The sequence below is a fragment of the Euprymna scolopes genome, chromosome 12, assembly GCF_053919585.1.
Source record: "Euprymna scolopes isolate OS-2025 chromosome 12, ASM5391958v1, whole genome shotgun sequence".
Taxonomy (NCBI): Eukaryota; Metazoa; Mollusca; class Cephalopoda; order Sepiida; family Sepiolidae; genus Euprymna; species Euprymna scolopes.
In genome coordinates this window covers 173,392-196,298 of record NC_136493.1, presented here as the reverse complement: position 1 = coordinate 196,298, position 22,907 = coordinate 173,392, and the positions used below count along the sequence as shown (strand labels likewise).

Here is a 22,907-nt window from a genome sequence, read left to right as displayed (position 1 = left end):
CGGTTTTATTTAACTCATGGTTTAGGAACGGCTCAATCCCCGAGTACTTTACCATGGGTGTGGTAAAACTTGTTCGTAAAAGCAAAGATGGTGGGGATGGGTTAGGTAATTTCAGGCCCTTAACGATGCTTAACGCGGAGTTAAAGATTTTGGCCAAGATTCTCGCAAATCATCTGCAGCTTGTCCTGGTTCGTCTTGTTAGCCCTGAGCAAACGTGTGCCGTGAAGGGCAGGACAATCCAGGATAACTTGCACACGATACGCCTGATAATAGAAAAAGTCGACACTGAGGCCGCCGTAATCAATTTAGATCAGTCCAAAGCCTTCGATAGGGTTGACCATCGGTACTTTGGGGCTGTTTTATCGGCGGCCGGTTTTGGCCCGCAATTTCGCTCGTGGGTTCATATTCTCTATGCTAACCACGCGATGATGGTAGAAGTAAATGGAAAGAGGTCGAGACCCTTCAGTTTGTCACGTTCAATTCGTCAAGGGTGCCCGTTATCACCCATGCTGTACGTGCTTGCGCTAGAGCTATTTTTGCGCAGGCTAAGGGTGAATCTGGTCCTACGCGGAATCACTTTGCCAGGTGCAGATGCCCAGGTAAAGTACTCCGCCTATGCCGACGACGTAACTGTGCTTGTAACGAGCAGTGCTGAGATTAGTGTCGTCGGTGTAGAAATCAGATTATATGAAACGGTAACAGGGGCTAAAATTAACTGCGACAAGTCTTCGGGTTTTCTCATCGGTGCCTGGAGGGGTATGCCCCTTCAGGGACCCTTTAGTTGGAGCGATGGGCCTTGCAAGATACTCGGCGTTTAGTTTGGTCCTGACCTCCAGCTGGAGAAAAATTGGTCGGAGGTACTGAAAGCGGTCCGATCCGTAGCTGCGCTGTGGATCAGTAGAAACCTTTCATTAAAGGGGAGAGCGGAGGTGTGTAATACCCACATCTATCCAATCTTCATTGATCGTCTATCAGTACTTCCAATACCGTCAGATACACTGCTTTATCTGCAGAGGGCTCTTTTCAACTTTTTATGGCTTGGAAAGGCCCCTATGGTCTGTCGCGATGTCTGCTACCTACATCCTTCTGAAGGCGGTCTAGGTATGCCAAATGTGGAGATTCGGCTCTACACACTACGGCTCTACTACCTAGATCGAATGTGCACACAGGATAGGGAAGACGGTGCCCTCTGGATGGAGGACACCAAGAAAGCTTTTCTGGCTTTGAGAGGGGTGCATGAGTCCGAGGGGGAGGCAAATAAGTTGCCCCGAGGTGAATGCCCCTTCTACCGCGAGTGCCGGCGCGCGCTGAAGTTCCTCTTAAGAGTTAAGGAAAGCCTTTCCAACGCTCTGCTGTTGTCCCGAAAGGCATTATATCGGGTACTAGTGAGGGGATCCGTAAGGGATGTTATTGGTAAGGGGCTCCCTTTGACGAAGGGACAGCTCCGCTCAATCTGGCCTTGGGCGCCTGGGTCGGGAGCCTCACTAATGACGAGGCATCCTTGACCTGGCTGGTAATTCAGGATGCTCTCTGGGTCGGTAAGAGACTTCACTCAGCTGGCTTGGCGGTTTCGCCTATTTGTAAGCGGTGCGACGATGAGGTCGAGACTTTATGTCACGCCTTCGTCTATTGTCGCATCGTGATGCCGCTGATTGAGTTTGTTACAGGTCTCATGGTCCGCATACTGAACATATCGTCATTAACTTTGATTCCTATCAATGTATGTAGCAATTGGGCTCCGACAATGGATAGGCTTAGAAAAGAATGGTGTTTGACCTTGCTAGCAATAATGAGAGGTGTTATTTGGAACACACGTAGTAGTCTACGGATCTAAGGACTTCGCTCCCCTCGACCTTATACGAATCTCCTGTTATCACTTGAAGAGTCGTATCAAGGCCGAGAGAGTTAGACTCTCTTCGTCAGACTTCGTTGAAAGGTGGGTGTCAGTTGCGCGTGTGTGTCGGGTGAGAGAAGCAAGTCTTCACTGATTCTTGGATGCCCCTTAGGTAAAGAATTTTGAGTAACAAAAACGAACGTCAGCCCTGACTCGTTTAAAGTCTAGAGTAGGTCACGATTTAGGCAAGATTAGAACCATTTTCTAGGCTCTTGTGTTCATAACCTAACTAGTGTGTGATAGAGATCATTAGGTCCCTTTTTAAGTTCGTCCCGTTTTATAAAAAATTTTTTTTTAGCCCCATTCCCTCCCCCAACTTAGGTGACAGATCGCTTGATTCGCCAAAGATGCGGGTTCCCTTTCGAAGTTTTCGTAAGAGGTGTTAAAATAAAGCGTTCGGACCCGCATCACCTTTTCGACTGGCGAATCAGCGCACCTGCCACAGTTTAGCAACAGGGAGTTCTTTTGTTACTAACATTGTACATATTTCATTCTTCTATCTTTTGTATTATAAAATTTTTATACCCCCCCTTTTTCCTTATGGGTTTTAATTAGTTTATCATGGTATGTTGTTCTTATGGTGAATGACGAAGGATGTATACGCTGATGGACGTATAGTATGAATGTGGTATTGTGGTGAAAGTAGAGTGATAGTAGGATCTAGTAAGGTTAGATTAGTTAGCTTTAGATAAAGAAGACCGCCCTTCCCCCTCCCCCATGTTCGGCCTTGTGCCAAATTTTTCTTAAAATATTTTTTATTGTATTTTACGAAAATAAATATTTACCCCCCCCCATCACAAGTCAAAAACATTTTACACCCCCCCCCCTTTTTGATATAATGGAAATATCCTTTCGGATTCAATTTTTGTTTCACTTGAGAAAAGGAAAGAAAAATAAATAAATACAAAATAAATGAACAAAGAAAAATAAGCCAATAAAATAATAGTTTTTTTTCTTCTTTTTTCTTTTGGTTTTATGGGAATTTGTCTTTATTCTCATCGGTCAAAAAGAATTAATATATTGGTATAATGTGTGCAAAAAGAAGCCACATTTCTTTTTTGGATACATATAAAAATAAACACTTTTTAAATATATATAAACATACAAATATAATACTTTTCAAATACCTATTTTATCTATATAAAAGCCAAGTACGTCCAAGGATGGAATACTGTTGCCATATCTGGGCAGGAGCTGCTAAAAACAGCCTATCCTGCCTTGACAGAGTACAAAATAGACTTCGTGGCTTAGTGGGAGATGCCCCTTTCTCTACTCTGCAACCTCTTTCCCACAGAAGAGAAGTTGCGAGCCTAACCTTGTTTTATCGTTATTTCCATGGCAGGTGCTCGTCTGAACTCCAATCTCTGCCCCCCCTCGCCAATCATTCACGGAAAACACCCGTCTAGCTGAATCCACTGTGAAAATTTTCCCCCACTCTATATCTGTGCCTAAATCAAAACGCGGATTCCATGAACAAAGCTTCTTTCTTAGAACTGCACGCATATGGAACTCTGTTCCGTCTGCCTGCTTCCCACCGGACTACAACTTGGATGTCTTCAAGTCCAACGTTAACAAGTTCCTGATGAACCGCCCCCTTAGGTAGACACTTCGTCAAATCTCCACACTAACGTAATGTACTTGCAATAACCCTTATCCCTGAGTGGCTTCCGGGCCTTGATAAGTGGTGATCACTGTGTAAAAAAAATATATATAAACATGCACAAAAATTCACAAATATACATTTTTGTTTTGTTTTAACAAATGTTTGCCCCCCCCCCCCACAAAAAAAAGATACAAAAAGAACTATTTGAAAAAATAGGAAGTTTACAAAAGGGTTTTAACAAGTGGCTTTTTTTTAAACAAAAACTGGAGACATTATGTTAGGTATTAATTGGTTAATTTGGTTATTAAGGTAGAAATGGTCACAGTTTAACGTCGTGCCCGGGACAATTTGCAATTAAAAATTTTTTTTTTTTTGGTGTGATTTTAACTGTTCATGCTTCTCCTTTTGTGTTTCTGAAAAGAGATTTATTCATAATTAGATTCCAAAAAGTTCGGTTATAAAATGTCTTGATTTTATTCTTTTTATAGGTTTAGTGAAAATGTCGGCTATATTATTCTCAGACGTCACATAAGTAAGAGTAATAGATTTTTTCTTATTTCATCCCTTATAAAATGATATCTGATATCAATATGCTTCGACCTTTGATGAACCATAGAATTATTTGCTAATAAGATACTGCTCTGATTATTACAATGAATTACTATAGTTTTTTTTTTTACTTAGATCTAGTTTTAACTTAAATTTTAGAACGGTGTTCAGAAAAATTGCCTCCTGCGCGGAATGAGTAACAGCCACATATTCTGCTTCACAAGTAGCGAGTGCAACAATTTGTTGCTTTTTAGTTTTCCAAGAGATCATAGGTCCAGTCTTTGACAGTCTAAAACAATACCCGCTATACTCTTTCTATTCTCAGAGTTAGCCCAATCTGAATCCGAGAAGCCTTCTAAATTTAGAGGATATGTGGATTTTAAAAATTTTAAAGATTGTTCCTTGGTTCCTTTTAGGTAACGAAGTATTTGTTTTGCACGATTAAGGTCTTTAATTGTCGGTTTCGGTAAGTTTTTAGATAGCTTTGTTGCAGTGTAACATATGTCAGGCCTTGTTGCGGTCATCAAGTAGATGAGGCTTCCTACCATTTCCCTGTATATTCGGTTATCTATGAATTTTATTTCGGTCCCTATATTTTTATTTATGTCCATTTCGACGGGAGTTGAACGCGGCTTACAATCTTGCATTCCGAACTTGAGCAGAATTTTTTCAATGTATCGTGATTGGTTCATAGTTATAGTTTCATTTTCACAGGTAAATTTTATACCGAGGAACCATGACAGTCGTCCAAGATCGGCCATTTAAAATTTTTTATTTAATTCATTTTTAACATCTCTTAAATTGTTGTCACAGTTTGAGGCGAGTAACATATCGTCAACCCCAAAAACCAAAATCAACAATTTATTACCTACATTTTTGGTATACATGCACGCGTCTACGGGACATTGTTTGAATTCCTGTTCTATTAAATAATTATAGAGTGTTAAATTCCAATTGTGTGCACTTGGTTTTAGTCCATATAACGATTTATTTCCACACCCAATTTTTATTTTTCATTTTAAATCCCTCTGGAGGGTAAATGTAGATTTCACAGTCAATCGGAGCATTTAAATAAGCATTTTTTTTACATCTATTTGATGTATTTTTAAATCGTATTGCGTGGCAAGTTGTAATAAAATCCTAATTGTCGTTAAATTTGTCGTTGGTGAAAATGTTGCACAATATTCCAGTCCATGAATTTGTGAGAAACCTTTCGCTACAAATCTTGCTTTAAAAGTTTCACTGCCAGAAGCTGTGATTTTTTTGGAAAAAACCCAGCGTGAAGAAATTATATTTTTATCTGTTGGTTTTGCCACTATTTCGTATGTGTTATTTTCAGATAAAGCTTTCAATTCGGATACCATAGCTTGTTCCCATTCTTGGTGGTTTTGTGAATTAATCGCCTCATTATAACTTTCTGGTGCGCTGTTCAACGATTAACAGTAATCCACGGCATAATCTTGTATCTTTTCAATTTGTAAGAAGTCTGGCCTTTTCGCTCCCTTATTGGGTATCGATGTGTCTGGTTACTGTTTTCGTCAGAAGTACTGTAATTGTCGTCGTTATTAATATTTTCATTGTGATCGATTAAGATGCTAGGCAATATTTCACGTTTTTCATTCACTGGATCGCCATTTTTAAAATTTAATGTATCATTGAATTTTACATATCTAACCCGTTTTATGGCAGTTTTAGCTGCAAAGTAGATTAAATATGTCGGACTATATTTATCGTAACCTACGAAAGTGCCCTTTTCGCTTTTAGTATTTAGTTTACTAGTGTTTTCTATAAATGGAAAACAATCAGAACCAAATAGATGCATTCTATTCATTTTAGGTTTTATACCACAAAACGCTTCATACGGCGTTTTTCCTAGCCTCTTATTGAACGATCTATTTCGGATATATGCTGCTGCCATTAAAGCGTATTTCCATAAACTATGCGCTAATTTCGATTCGATAAGTAGGCATCTTGTCATCTCAAAAAGGGTTCGTCATGTCCTTTCAGTTGTGCCATTTTGGAAGGGGGAGTACGGCGCCGAATTCTAGTGTTTAATACGGTGGTTAATTGATAGAAGTTCAAAGTCTTTACTAGTAAATTCAGTCTCATTGTCTGAGCGAATACATTTTACTGAACCGCATGGGGCAACACCAGCTAAATATTTCTTAGTGGCGAGGATAGTGTCGGATTTGTTTTTTAGAAAATAAACCATAATTAAACCGGAAAAATCATCAATAAAGTTGAAAACGTACCTTACATTGTTTCTCTCCATCGGGCTGATCGGACCGGCTAAGTCACAATGCACAAGTGAGAGAATTTTCGTAGCTTTTTTGTCTGGTGTTCGGCTTATATCTTTTGTCATTTTCCCCTGTGCACAAACATCACAATTTGGGAGATCGTCTGAAGGTATTAGTTTCATGACTTTGACTACATTTGGTAATTTTTTAATATCAGCTGTATTGCAGTGTCCTAGAATTTTATGCCAGGCTTCCAAATCGTGACAGGCAGTTTTTGAGCGAACCATACTTTTTAAATAATATAGTCGGCCATTTTCTTTAATGTCAAATACAGTTCCATTGGGGCATGTCAATTTTGATGTATTTTGGCCAAATTGTATATTCGCGCCTTGTTTAATTGCAGCCTTCACGGAAAATATGTCTTGCTTAAATGTAGGTATTGAAGAGAGCATTCTTTAGAATTTCGTCTTTATTATTTTTTAGCTATATTTTAGCATCGCCTCTTTTCAAGACAATATCATTTATTTCACTACCGTCGGCAAGTTCGACAAAATGACTTTGAGGATTAAAGGTTGAATCAAAATTAATAAAATCAGATTCCTTGGTGATAACGTGCGCTGTAGCACCACAGTCTACAAGGAGGTTTTTACCGTTTGTGGTATTGTCAAAGTTACATGTGAATAGAAATGTATGTTCTTCCTCAAAGTTCTCAACGTTTTTTACGGAGTCCATTTTAGAGCGTTTATATCGACATTGGAAACGTTTGTGGTTGGGTCGTCCACAGTTATAGCAGATAATTTTATTCTTTTTCTTGGGAAAATTACTTTTGGAGAATACGTTGCGGTGAATTGCGTAATTTGGTGGTGTCCACTTTCGAGGAGCATTTTGGAATTTAATAATATTGCTGGAGTTATTATTGTCCACGAGATTACGAAGTCTGGGCCATAACCTGTTAAGTTTTGAGACATTGTGTTGAACACAGATGGCGGCGTAGTTCAGATCAGTAACCAAGATGGCGACCAAGAATCAAATGCGGTCCGTCGCGTAGGTAACCTCTTAAGTGCTGCTATTATGTCAAGCTACTGATCGGATGTGCAGAAACGAATCTCTGAAATCAACCCAAAAACTCTATTTGTGCGATGCACTAACCATTCATTAAATCTGGCTTGTGTACATGCCGCTTCCGTAGCGGTTCAGTCTGTTACAATTTTTTGGCACACTGGACCGGTTATTTTAGTTCTTTTCTGCATCTACATATCGCTGGGACGTCTTGATTCAGTTGACCAGTCTAAATATTAAGCGGGCTGTGGAAACTAGATGGAGTAGTCGAGCAGATGTTGTAGATATTGTGGTAAGAAATTATTGAAAGTCGTCATTGCCCTGGAATAGCTCACAGAAGAAGAAGAAAATGCAACCACAAAATCAGATGCATCTTTAATTCTCAACTCGATATTGTCGTTTCCGTTTATTTTATTTGGAAAACTATTCTCCCAGAAATCAATGATGCACAGAAGTATCTTTAAGAAAAGAGGCTGGATCTGCAACAAAGTTCTGTCAGGTTGACAGCGTTAAGAGATTGCCTTCTTCAGATTAGAGAAAAGATGGTGGACACTGCAATAGACGAGTCAAAAATATCTGCTCTGAAAAGGGGATAAGCAAAAAGAAACGAATTGGTGGTGAACGATTGATATTGAGTTGAGACGAGAAATGCTGTCTGTCATAGACAGGTTGACTGAAGAAATATCTTGCAGATTTCAACAAGTTCACAATCTTGCAAGGAAATACGCTTTTCTTACACCGTCAAATCTGTTTGATAATATTTATGATTGTCAGCTTGGTGAAGTTGACGAAGATATAGAAAAAGATAAATTCTTTGCCGAAAGGAAGAGATTACAGTATTTTGTGAAAGCTTCAGGAAAAGACAAAATCCATGGACCTCTTGAACTTTTTAACTTTATACAGAGATACCATCTTGAGGATTCCGTCCCTAATATTGTGATCTTGCTGCGCATTTTCCTTACCCGAGGAATTAGCGTTGCACGCTGTGAGCACTCTTTCTTGAAATTGAATCTCATAAAACACTACCTTAGATCCAAAAAGATCCAGACAAGGCTTACAAACTTGGCAGTCCTCTCCATATAGAGGGAACTTGTCGATGGAGTAAATTTTGATAGATTTATTTGATAGATTTATTGATAACTTTGCGAAAAAAAAAAGCGAAAGTATGCTTGTAAATTTTCAACCGACTTGGTACCTTGTGATAGTTCTGCCACAAAAAATAAATTTATAGTCTTATTTTCAATTGATAAATACATTTATTGAAATAAAATTTTTAAAACTATTTTAAAATGGATTGAAACATTATTAACAACAAAAAATTTCTTAAATTTCGCGCTTAAACTGAGCGATTACATACACGGATTTAAAAAAATACGGATACAAGACATTTTTTTTCTCTTTGGGAAGCTCGACCATGATATGACGCATGGTCAGGAAATCTTTAAAGAGATATGGGAAACAAGAGGGGATATTATAAAAATGAACAAAGGAACAGTTATTTAATTAAATGGTATTTTAGAAAGAAGTTACCCACTTCTTGCGCAATCCGCTACCTGTATAAGAGCCAGACCGTCCTAAGATGGAATTTTGCTGTCATATCTGGGCAGATTCCATTTGGCGCTTGGTGTATTGCATTAGAAGGGTACAACATGTGAATCTATTTGATTTTGATAATTTATAAAGATGAGAGGAGAAGGAAAACTCTTTTCAATGGAAACTGTAATGATAAAGGGACATAAGTAATGCGAAACTATTCTGCTCGGGGGGAAACTGTTTGGATAATTAATTTACCCAAATTGGAACGGTATTAATCTAGCATGAATATAACTAGAACTAAGCATCTATAGATATTTAACATATGATGTTATATTGTCGGATTTTCAAAGTTAGACCCAAATAGAATTTAAACTGGAAATTCAAACTCTGCTTCTGATAAACTAAACAATTAATGTAAAACAGGTTGAGGGCTCAGTTTCGTATATAAATTTAACGTAAAATTATACGTCATTTCCGGGTGATTTCAACTTTTAAGATAGTTAACTAAATTTTGGTTCCACAAACTTTATGTTAAAGTAGAAATGTCGTAATACTGCATATAATCACCTAAAAAGAGCCCCCCCCCATTCCAATTATAGTGCTGAAAAAGCTTCAACCAGAACTTGCCCTCATACTTACAAAACTGTTTAAGCGTTGCCTTAAGGAGAAGTGCTTCCCAACACCAGGGAAAACCTCATCAGTATGCCCTGTATTTAATAATTCAGGTGATAAGTCGTCTCCCTCTCAGTACAGACCAATAAATCTTCTGTGTGGCATGAGCAAGTTGCTGGAATCCATATTAAATAGAGAAGTAGTCAACCACTTCAGCAGAAATAACCTTCTTAGTGAGAAGCAATATGGTTTCCGTTCTGCCAGATCTACAGCAGATGTGCTAACGGTTATATCTCTTATGATGAGTTAATATCTTAACAAAGGCTTCCTCTCTAGGGCAATTGCTCTTGACATATCAAAAGCCTTCGATAATGTATGGCATAAGGGCTTATTTCACAAGATTTCCAGCTACGGTATAACGGGAAATGCTTTCTCAATCATTAAATCATTTCTCTCTGATAGGCTCATAAGAGTAGTGGTTGATGGGCAGAAATCAGAGGCCCTCAGTATTAATGCTGGAATCCCTCAGGGGTCCATCCTGGGCCTCACTCTCTTCCTGATCTACATCAATGATCTCCCAAAACACATACTTAAATCATTTGTTGACATCTATGCTGATGACACGACAACACATCAAAGGCTGTAAATGACAAAGTTCTTTCTGACTCTCTCTCCTCTGATCTCGAGCGCGTAGTACAGTGGGGGAGGTGGCTGATTACTTTTAATGCATCAAAAACCAATCTCCTATCTTTATATCATCAACGCTCTGATCCTCATCATACATCAATTGAAATGGATGGCTCTCGTCTAGGGGAGGCTCCATGTTTTGACAAGCTTCTGGGCTTGACTTTTACTCCTGAGCTGAAATGGAACACGTACATCAAGTCTGTTGCCAAGGTCGCTGGAAAAAGGTAGGATCCTTCTACGCTCCAGAAGACATCTCACTACTGATGCAATTCTCTATCTATATAAAAGCCAAGTACGTCCAAGGATGGAGTACTGCTGCCACATCTGGACAGGGGCTGCTAAAAACAGCTTTTCCTGCCTTGACAGAGTACAAAATAGGCTTCGTGGCTTAGTGGAGGATGCCCTTTTCTCTTCCCTGCAACCTCTCTTCCACAGGAGAAACGTTGCGAGCCTCTCTTTGTTTTATCATTACTTCCCTGGCAAGTTCTCGTCTGAGCTCAAATTCCTGGTGCCCCCTCGCCAATTATTCACGAAAAACACCCGTCTAGCTGAAACCACTGTCAAAAATTTTCCCCACTTTTTATCTGTGTCAAAACCAAAACGTAGATTCCATGAATAAAGCTTCTTTCTTAGAAGTGCACGCCCGTGGAACTCTCTTCCGTTTACCTGTTTCCCCACCTGACTACAACCTGGATGTCTTCAAGTCCAACATAAACAAATTCCTGATGAACCGCCCCCTTAAGTAAGACACCTTATCAAATCTCCAATACTAAGATACTGTACACGCAATAACCCTTATCCTCGAGTGGTTTCCAGGCCTTGATAAGTGGTGACCGCTTTGTAAAAAAAAAAACCCTTCAAAATGCACGGAATTTTACTCCCATAGCAAAAATTGGTTAACTGCCGTCCTAAACACTAGAATTGTATAGAAATAGAACATAATTTTTAGTTAGGTTTCAATGCAAAACTGATATCCGATTCGCAACTCTAAAATAATGTTTTTACGTTGTTTGTTTGTTTGTCTTTATTTCGGGAATTTGTATGTAATCACCTAAAAAGGGAAGATTCTTACTTTTTAGGGGGAATTTAGCGACGGGTTTTAATCTATTTAAAAATAATATAAGCCAATGTTAAGCCTCTATCCCTTTTTAAAAAACTTGGATTACATGATCCTCGAACAAAACAAAGTAAACTAAAATGCACTTTCTTGATCACCGATCAAATTGTAGTATCTATTCTGTTCTAAAATGTTACAATAATAGTAATTTAGGGTTTGTGGACATCTTATAAGGGGTTTGAAGATATATCACCATAATCGTGGGATCTGCCTTAGCGCCGAATGTTCATAAAATGAAAATATTTTTAAGGACAGCAACAATGTAAAGGTTACAACTGTGGAATTTCCACATGCAGTAGTCTGCAATAATAACAAAACATTTTCCTATCGACGCCTCCTCATATTTTTTTTTTTTTTTTTTTTTGCTGGTGTGCTAATACTATATTACGTTAAACTAGAGAAAATCTAAAATAAATAAATAAATAGATCAGTCGACCACACATTATCTTCGGTAAACCTATTCTCTAGTGACACTGATTCTGGCTTTTAAATTCTCGTTTAAACCACACCCCATTTGCACAGTGTAAACGCCTTATTAACTCAATATTCTATAGTTCTAACCAATACGACGTTACCCTTCCTTCTTTTCTACTTAATAATAAGAAAAGTGGGAGAATGTATGTAAGTAATGTTCAACGCTACCTCCTTACCACAACTCGCATTCTGCTACTAACCAAACAGTCCATCTACCCTCCTTATCTTCAGAATAACAGCTACTCCTGTTACTATAACAATTTTCCGACACTATTCACCCACTATTAACATCTTTAGAAATGTTAGCAAGTTTATAAATCATCATTTCGCCAAATCAGCGTTATCAGTCGATAAGACGTCGAAACTTACTGGTAGTGGTACAGTATCTTTCTGGTGATGATATTGGCCTTAAAAAGATAAATTCTTATTCCCTATTATTGCGACAGCAGATGACAAAAACCACTGAAGCAGCTTTCGTCCCCGGCAAGTAATCATTTTTGTTTTGTTTTTAATGCAAAAATTGATATTTTAAAGTGCAAAAAGCTGGTAAACGTTACTAAGAATAACATTAACTATCTCTACTTATATATAAAAGGTGTGTGTGCGTGTGTGTGTGTGTGTTTGAGTTCCATCTTTATGGAATCCTAAATGGTTGAGCCAATTTTTGTGACATTTCACATAAATGTTCTTTATATACCTGGGAGTGTACTTATATTTTAATTTATGTGCGCCTTATAATATGAATAAGCATGTAAATAAAGTATTTGTAAGGAAGTGAAAAAATATTTTCAAAAGGTGCTTTTTTATTATTACTTTTCTTCTTTTTTTTTTAGTAAAAGTTTACACATTTGTTACGTATTTAGCATGCTAAAAGTGATAGTACAAACAAAATGGACGTAGTTTTCTGTCTTGCCCAAGGCAAATTTACTTTTTTATTCGGTCTTGGGAAGAAGTTATTTAAAGTCAAATTCCGACAAGCTGAAGGACAAAACGTTTTAATTTTATTTCAGTTGCCGGCTTTCTAAATAAATATATATATTTTATTCACGTTCACCCCCTAACAAGGCATATCGCCACTTGGATGTAAGTGGCTACTATTTGGGACCATACCTAGGTAATTGATGGGGTTGTAATCGGGAATAAGTGGTGGGTAAAAATCAAGGATGTCATTACGTTCTACCTATTTTATCAGACGACTTAGTATAGAATTTAGGATGAGTAAAACGACACTAGAGTTTAGATTAGATTAGGAGGTGGAGGAATGGGATAGTGCTAGCGTTAATATAATTAAAGCACGGCTGAAAAGAACCACCAAGCTTTTTTTTTTTTTTTTTTTTTTTTTTTTTTTACACAGTGATCACCACTTATCAAGGCCCGGAAGCCACTCAGGGATAAGGGTTATTGCAAGTACATCACGTTAGTGAGGAGATTTTATGAAGTGTTTAATTAGGGGGGCGGTTCATTAGGAATTTGTTAACATTAGACTTGAAGACATCCAAGTTGTAGTCCGGAGGGAAGCAGGCAGACGGAACAGAGTTCCACAGGCGTGCAGTTCTAAGAAAGAAGCTTTGCTCATGAAATCCGCGTTTTGATTTAGGCACAGATATAGAGTGGGGGAAATTTTTCACAGTGGATTCAGCTAGACGGGTGTTTTTCGTGAAAGTTTGGCGAGGGGGGACCAGGGATTGGAGTTCAGACGAGCACCTGCCATGAAAATAACGATAAAACAAGGATAGGCTTAGGGCTAGATTAAAAAGAATGCGCCAGTAAGCAACAAGTATGGCCGCGGATCTGCATGCAGAGAGGCTTTGTGGTGCTGCTGATCGAAACATCGCATGTGTAGGTGTATCAGAATTTTTGTAGGAATTTTTGACACCCCTAACACGAAACTGCGAATAAAATATAAAAAAAAACTCGTAATTTCTCCTTTAAAAGTGGGTTGTTTATTTTCTTTATGGATTATACTTCCAAAATAAACTGTTAAAGTTGTATAAAAAGTAATAGAAATATTATTTTTTAAAAAACATTAATGAAATTAATTGAATTTTACGAGTTCAGTATTTTTCAATTTTTAAAATTTAAAAATCTATCACAATTTTTCTATTGATTCTATTTTTACGATATTTTCAGGGTCAATGTAAAATTTTATGCTCTTTCCAATAAATTGAATATAATATTTTAGACAAACGTTTTTTTTTTTAAATTGACGCCCCCCCATTTTGAAATGTCTATTAAAAACTAAATAATTAATTTACACACCAAAGTTTTATATATCACAAATGTAAGATAAAAGATCAATAAATAATATATTCAAATTTAAAACAAAAAATGTAGTGTTTTTTAGAAATTTACCTGTAAAGTCCGAAGTTTAAAACCTTTTTTTTAAACCACGTTGTTTTTTTTTGTGTGTTTTTTTAATGAAACCTTGGTTCTTGCTCCTTTAATTGAAAAAAAGAGGGTTTGAATTACATTTTTCGAGTAGTTATAAGCTTGGAAATAGAATTCACGCCTCCCATTTTGAAATGTCTATTTAAAAGTAAATAATTAATTTACTCACCAAAGCTTTATATATCACAAATTGAAGATAAAAGATCAATAAATAATATATATAAATTTACAACAACAAAAAGTAGTGTTTTTTTTAGAAATTTACCTGTAAAGTCCGAAGTTTAAAACCCTATTTTTTAAAATCACGTTGTCGTTTTTTTGCTTTTTTTTTAAAAATGAAACCTTGGTCCTTGCTCCTTTAATTGAAAAAAAAAATAGGGTTTGAATTACATTTTTCGAGTAGTTATAAGCTTGGAAAGACAGGGGGTCGAATTATTCAATATTTTTCACAAAGTTTCTGACACACCTATCACATGTGTCACATTATCGGATGGACATACCGTGACCACAAACGTTTTATTAAACGGTAACAAGAGCCTTAATTAACTGCGACAAAACATCTAGCTTGTTTTGAAAATGGTGCAGTCCGCACCTAGTTTGTGGATACGAAGAGACCTTCCGTTAAAGGGGGAGTGGAGGTGTGCATATCGCACATCTATCCAATCTTTATATTCCATTTTTTCGTTCTTTCTTTCCCGTCTTATCGAATCTTTATATACAGTTTTTCGTTCTTCTTCTCACGTCAGATCAACTGCTACATTTGCAGCGAACTCTTTTCCAGTTCTTGTGGCTTGGAATGGTCCCTACGATTTGTCGCGATATCTGTTATTTTCATTCTTCTGAGGGCGGTCTGTGTATGCTAAATGTAGAGATTAGTCAACACATGCTCCGGCTCTATTACCTCAATCGAATGTGTACACAATGTGAGGGAAAAAGGTGTCCCTGAAAAGAGGACACTAAGAAAGTTTGTTTTTTCTGAGATTCAGAAGTGTGCACTTTTTCGAGAGGAAGGCACACGGATTACCTCTTGGTCCTGGATATGACCTAAAACTATATCCGATGGTGATGCCCCACCTTGCGGGCCTTGGAGAGTGTGAAGCCACCCTTTAATTGCCATTGCTCCCAGGTCCACTCTGAACCGGAGTGGTAGTACCTGTTGGGGTCCCAACTATGGATTAAATAGAATCTGACTTAAAAAAATATATACTCCATTAAAAATCGTTCCTCAAAATAACTAGATTTGGCATTAAATAACCCGAAAAAGGTTGGTATGCCGTAAAACAAAAACATCCAACCAACAGATTACCTCTTATATTGCGAGTGTCGTTGAACATTGAAGTTCCTTCTAAGAGTGAATGAAAGTCTCTCTGACACTCTGCTGTTGTCTGGTAAGGCATTATATCGGGTGCTAGTGATGGGATCCATTAGGGATGATATTAGTGAAGAACTCGCTTTGCCTAAAGGTAAGTTTCGTATGATCTGAGCTTGAGCCCCCGAACCGGGCTATTTCATTAACGATGAGGCATCTCTGACCTGGCTGATGATTCGAAATACTCTCTGGGTCGGTATGACTTCACACAGCTGGCTTGACTCTTTCGCCTATATGTAAATGGTGTGGCGAGGAAGACGATACCTTATGTCACGCTTTCGTCCATTGTCGCATGCGGTGCCGCTAATTGAGTTTGTTACAGGTGTTACGGTTCGTATACTGAACTTGTCGTCTTTTCAGCTGGTTACCATCAATATTTATAGCAATTGGGCTCCGACACCCGGTGGGTTTACAAATTGGAACACGCATATGAAAGTGGTCTACGGATCTGAGGACTTTGCTCCTCTCGACCTTATAGGAATCTTCCATTCATCATTTCAAGGTTCGAATTAAGGATGCGAGGGTTATATTCAATTCGTCGGACTTTTTTAAAAGGTGGGTGTCTGTTGCGCATGTTTGGAGCAAAATGTGAATAGTACTTGGACATGCCTTAGGCAAAATAATTTGGTACATAGAAACGGGAGTCGTGACATGTTTTTCTTAGTCAAGTGCAGGACATGTTTAAGTTTAGTGTAAGGACCAGTTTAAAGGCATTTAACTTCATAACCTTGCTAGTGTGTGATAGTGATCATTAGGCTCCGTTTTTAGGTTGTCTCGTTTTGTTTTTGTACATCCTTTCCTTTCCCTAACTAGGTGACAGCTCACTTGATTTGCCATAGATACGGGTTCCCATTCGAAATTTTCATGAGCGGTTATCGCAATAAAGTAGTATCTCAGTTTCCCTTGGAAGTAAATCAGGTTGAAAGGAAATGTTTATGTAATGAACTTATATTCATTTCTCTTGCTATTTAAATTTATGGAAACATTTTGTGCATTAAAAAATAACACAAACTGGTGTATCCTGTGGATATGTAAAAATAATTTTACCTAAAAAAATTTTCTTTAGTTTTATCATTTATTTTATTACATTATCTATATCTTAATACGAGAGCGTATGTGTTAATTTGTGTGCCACGTTACACCTTTTTTCTTCTGAGTGATTGTAGTTTAATTGTTATATTTTCCCTTTCTTGCAATAAATTTACCAAGAATTATTCATACGTATTGGTTTCGGTTTCGTTTATAGCTGATGGGACTGAAGTCATCTATTTTTTTTATAAATAATTTTACCAAGAATCCTTCATAAGTTTTAGTTTCAGTTTCGATTAAACCTGAAGGAACTCAAGTTATATATATATATATATAATTTTTGATTTCGGTTTTGATTCAAGCTGATGCACCCAAGTCATATAGATGTAGTTTTTTTATTTTTGAAATCACAACTTTATAATATATAAGAATCGATATAAAATTGACTGTTTAATAATATATACAACATCTACAACAATTAAAATATTATATTTAAACCTATTTTACGAACGGGCTACGCCTGGTGTCTCTGCTAGCTTAATAGATGCTTTTGCAGTTTTAACAAAAGAGCTACAATAATATTAAGGCATCTCCATTTACGCTGACCATCCACAAAATGCCAACTTCAATATGTTATATATGAAAGAGTCCGCTGTGGAATTTCCACAGGTCTCGCTAGTTTTATATTAACATCAACAAGCTACAAGTGATGAAAACTGTTCAACAGTGACTGAAGATATATCCTGAACCAGCAGGATAACTATATTTTACAAAATAATAATGCTATAAACATTTTTGTATTGGGGTGTAAAAACACCCCATGGGACTAACAATTTTTGGAACACCCAGGTGACTAATGCAGGTTTAATATACACGCAAACTATTATTTTAAATGGGCCGGCTCATAAGCTTTTTCATTACTTAAATATTGGTTCTGAGCAACGTAGCCATATTGTTAAATCACTTGTTTTCGTTAGGGTCTTGACTAAACAAGATTCTTATCTTTGTTTTGTTTTGGTTCACCCCAAAGAAGACATAATGCCACTTGAACTTAAGAGTCTAATCCGAATAAGAGGTAAGATTTATAGGGGCATTTTTATAGGAAAACATTTATAGAGGAAAAAACCGACCACACATTTCTTTTATCTTAGCAATCCAAAATCCCATTTAGGAACTGACTTACTTGTTTTCAGCCTTTGTAATAAGCCTGTAATACAGCTAACATTTCACAATTAAATTTCCGAGCCTTTTTCCAGTGTTGTAAAAACTGTTTTTTTTTCTTGTTTTTTTTTTCTTCCTCTCATTTGAACTTTTAAGCTATTTAGAAAGAAAACAAATAAAAGAAGGCAATTTTCTTTTATTATATTTTCACCCTAAACAATGCATAGTTCCCCTTTGATGTAGGGGGCTACTATCTGGGTTATAATAGCAGGGACACTATTTAGGGAGTTTAACAGCAAGATGTCTATTCACATTACACTTGAATTTCTTCATGTTAGAACAATCTGGGAAGCAGGAATTCGAAAATGAATTTTAAAGTCTAGCAATTTTGGTGAGGAAACTATTAAAGTAGAAGGCTTTCTGGCATTTACGGATTTCTACTGTGTATGGTGGGATTTTTCTGTTTGTTGGGTTTGTTGATAATATTTACGTCGAGGGGTACAAGGACTTGTTGTTGGTCGGAGCATGTACCATTAAAATACTTGTAAAACAGGCAGAGGGTCGCAACATTTCGTCGATGGGACAAAGGTTGAAGCCCAGCTGACAGTTCAGGAGCAATTAGGTTAGCGTCTCTGAACCCGGTCCAGGAATGAAAGACTAATAGCAGGTGCACCAGTTGAGTAAGTTGCTAGAATCTGTGTTAAATAGAGAAGTAATCAACCACCTCTCCAAAATTAACGTCCTCAGTGGCATGCAATATGGCTTCCGTTTTGCTAGATCTACAGCAGATGTGCTAACAGTTATATCTTACAGGAATAGCGAATCTCTCTATAGAGACATCCTAGGGTATGGCATAAAGGTCTACTCCATAAAATCTCCAACTACCGTATAGCTGGAAATATCTTCTCAATTATTAAATCATTTCTCTCTTATAAGTTCATACAAATAGTTGTTGATGGGCAGAAATCAGAAGCTCACAGTATTAATGCTGGAGTCTCTCAGTGGTCCATCCTGGGCCCAACTCTCTTCCTGATCTACATCAATGATCTTCCAAATCAGATCCTAAAATCATTTGTAGACATTTATGCTGACGACACTATTATCTATGGCAACACTTCACAGGCTGTAAACGACCAAGTTCTCTGTAATTCTTTCTTCTCTGGTATTGATCACGTGGTGTAATGTAGAAAGAGGTGGCTGGTTAATTTTAATACATATAAGACCAAGATTCTATCTATCGTCAACGCTCTGCAGTCGAAATAATGGCTCTCATCTTGGGGAGGCTCCATATTTTGACAAACTTCTAGGTCTGAACTTTATTCCTGATCTGAGATGGAATGTACATCAAATCCATTGCCAGGGCTGCTGGGAAAATTGTAGTATCGTTCTACCGCTCCAGTAGATATCTCACTGCTGATGCAATTCTACACATGAATAAGAGCCAAGTACATCCAAGGATGGAGTGCTGTTGACACATCTGGGCAGAAGATGCTAGAAGCAGTTTAAACCATTGTCAATAATTCCCCAACTCTTTATCTGTGCCTATATCTAAATGTAAATTACATGAACGAAGCTTCTGTCTTAGAACAGCATGCGTGTGGAACTGTTCCGTTGTCCTGCTTTCCAACTGACAACAATTTGATTGTCTTCAAGTCCAACGTGGACAAATTATTGACGAGCCATTCCCTTAAGTAATTCAATTTACCCAATTTCGACTACTAACGATGACTACGACATGTTCCTCTTGATCACTGTACACTCTTTAACCCTTATCCTTAAGTGCCATCTGGGTTTGATAAATGATGGTCCCTTTGTAAAAAAATCCATTTAGGTATGGATACACAGAAAAAAAGGAAAGTTCTTTGCAATGGTGGTTATTAAACGAGTACTTGTTTATTTGTTTAGGGAGGGTAAACATTGTAGATCAGTGCAGAACTTAAGAGTAGAGAAAGACTAGCAACGTGTCTTCTGTGGGAGGGGTGTAGAGAGGAATAAAGAAGATCCCTACCACTAGATAGTGAAGTCGGTTTCGTATACTCTTATTAGAACTTGAGATGAGGAAATGTACCCTATTTTATTTAAAACTGGACTGATAATCTCATGATAGTTATTACTAGTGTGGGAACGACTAATTGGGATCCACAAGCGGAATCCGTAATCGGAATCCGCAATAAAAAAAATCAGAATTTTTTTGTGTTTCAGAATCTGTATCAGAATCAGAAAAAATCAAGCCTATTAAATGATTCTTTTAATTTTTTTTACTTGATTTTCAATTGCTGGTACTAATGATGAAATGGTACTATCAGATCAGGCTGTCTAAAGATACCGACTTCTTGACCTAAAATGCACCAAACATTGACGTTTTTTTTCATTCTTTTGCAAAAATAAAAAAAATAAAATAAAAAAATAAAATGTGACAACAATATTCCATACATGGTCGAATAGTGGCCTTTAGGGGTATAGCATGCTCTCAGGCGCAAGTAACTTTCTGGCACGGTAGAGAGAGCCCAACTTCCTAGTAGCATACGTGGCAATGCCCTCGATGTATCTGTTCCAACTCACGTTCCATGTGAATTTTAACACCAGAAGCTTGAACAAAGTACTTTCAGGCAATGTATTATTAGCCATAGCTATTAGTAGTTGATAAGGTTTCTTGTAATTATTAAAGGAAACAAACTTAGTCTTTGCAACATTGAATGTGACAATCCATTTTTGTCCTCATTCTGCTACAGATTAGAGATCTTCCTCTAATGTTTCTACCATTGTCTTAGATATGTGTTCATTTGTTTTCTCCTCATGTCTATTATAGAGCGTGGGCTCATCAGCAAATATACCCATCTCAGAGACAATTTTATCAGGGAAGTCATTTATGAATATCAGGAATAATAAAGAGTCAAGGATTGACTCCGGAGGTACCACCGAATTTATATCATATTGTTTAGATGTGCGACTGTCAAGGACAGCCTGGATTCTTCTCTTATTGCAAAAGGATTTAATTATTTTAAGTATTCATCCAGTGATACCGTATGACCTGATTTGCCCGAAAAGACCATCGTACCACACCCTGTCAAAAGACTTAGATGTATCTAGGGCTACTGCACCCTCCGCTGTTTTGTTCAGTGTATGATGTATACGTTCAGAAATTACATTTAGGATATATGCTGCAGAACGAACTTGCCTAAATCCATATTGGTGGTCAGACACAAGTTTAGCAGCTGTAAGGTGATGGACTAACGCTTGGTTAATTATGGACTTAAATATTTTGGAAAAAAGAGAAAGACGTCTAATGTGACGATAATTTAATGGGTCGGTTCTTTAGACAGAATTCTTGTAAACTGGAACTATGGAAGCAGTTTTCCAGCAGTTAATTGGATTCGATTGGAAAATGGACGATTTCACTGATTTCGATGACAAAAGTATGAGAGGGTGAAATATTCGTTGACCCTCATTTAACCCAAGGCAACGTCGAGTCTCCCTGATAATATATATATATATATATATATATATATATATATATATATATATATATATATATATATATGTGTGTGTGTGCATACTTTGGAAAATGTATATGGTAATCAAGCTACAAAATATTTTTCGCGTTTCATAATCGTGAGGGTTTGTAAGGATTTGTAATTGTGAGGATTTGCATGAAGTTGACGTTACCGCGTGCTTTTTATATTTATGTGGTGCTGAGTTTGGTAGTTGGCATATATATATATATATATATATATATATATATATAATAAAATACGCGGAAGTTTTCTAAAGCTCGTTCGGCTATCATCTCGTCAGGAGGAAAATCGATATCGTAACAAAATAATATTATCTTGAACGTTTAAAGAACTCTAATGGGGAACTATTAAATATGCCAAAAGTACGAGGGCAAACTAAAATTAAATTTCTTGTCATTTAAAAACGATTAAAATATTGGCACAACGAGGAAAAAAATAAGCGGGAGAAAAGATTTAAATTTCCCCAGAGAGAAACAATGTGTCCGCTGTTTCTTTTTGCCGGCACAAAAAACGTTTACGCACCGCGATAGAGACAGACTCCAAAATTTTTAAATGGTTTCTGGAGTCCGCTTTATGTAGCACCTCGAACCATTCTATTTTATATCTATCGGCACAGCATGGATTATTAACTAAATGCTGGCCAATAGCAGAGTCCAATGCTGCAGAAGGAGGGAGACTAACATATCCCATCCTCCCTTGTCTGATTTTAGATGAAACCTGCCGGATTATACGAGTCAAAAGATGCAACGTTGTTCGCTCAACATAACCAGCATCGCACTGGCATTTAAATTGATACACGATATTGCTATTTTGGATGTAAGACAAACTATCCTTGCGAAAAGAAGGAAAATCAGGTCTCGTAGTGTATACCAAACGCAAGGACACAGAATAGTAGCAGTCGTAAATACTTCTGCGAATCTGTTTGGAAAGTCTATTACTCTTATCCCCAATCCACGGTAGTTTTAAATAAACCGGGAATTTCAAAGGTCCAAACTTTTTAGGGGATTTAAAATCCGCAACCTTTTTGAAAATACAGTCATCAATAAGGTCAACAGGATAACCATTATTGATGAATATTTCCCTGATCTTATCGAGTTCGGCGTCTAATCTATTAGGTGAACAAATCATGAGGGCTCTATGTACCAAATTATTAATTAAGCCGACCTTACATGATTATGGTACAAAAGACAACCAGTTCACATATAGGCCAGTAAATGTCGGCTTCAATGCCAAGGCATTTCGAAGCCTAATGCTTCTCATCAGAAGAGTAGAGAAGATGCTAATAACATAGTGAGGATGCGACGTCTAGCGTGGGATTCATTAGGAAGGAAATAGATCAATTAAAATTATAGATGATGTTGGTGGAGTTTTATCGAATTCTAAATAAAGGAGGAGTGTATTATATAGAGTGTAATGTAGAAAGATGTATAGGGTCTTTATCATAGTCTTAAATATATGAAGTATATGTTTTAAGGATTAGGGGGAGGTATAGTGTGGATGGGTTGTAATTCTATTTTATCGGTGTGTAACATGCCTATTGTCTATGCAGCGCCATTTTCTTGACAGATGCAACCGAGACGACAACAGCACTATGAAGTGGTGTATAATTTTGGGAGGGGTATTATGGTCATGATTTAAGGAGAAAGGGCAAATGGGTGTATTCTAAGCAGGGTTGAT

General features: G+C 37.2%; 1 protein-coding gene across 2 annotated transcripts in view; it reads left to right on the top strand.

Moving 5' to 3' along the window:
- Window positions 1–11,915: 11,915 nt before the first annotated feature.
- Window positions 11,916–22,907, top strand: part of LOC145291135 (neuronal acetylcholine receptor subunit alpha-9-like) — a 77,079-nt gene continuing 66,087 nt past the window's right edge. The window contains exon 1 of one of the 2 annotated variants that reach the window (XM_080136650.1): window positions 11,916–12,251. The gene's annotated coding sequence lies outside the window, so the exon portion shown is untranslated. Of the gene's footprint in view, window positions 12,256–22,907 lie in introns of both variants that reach the window. The other variant, XM_080136651.1, reaches the window with a different exon arrangement.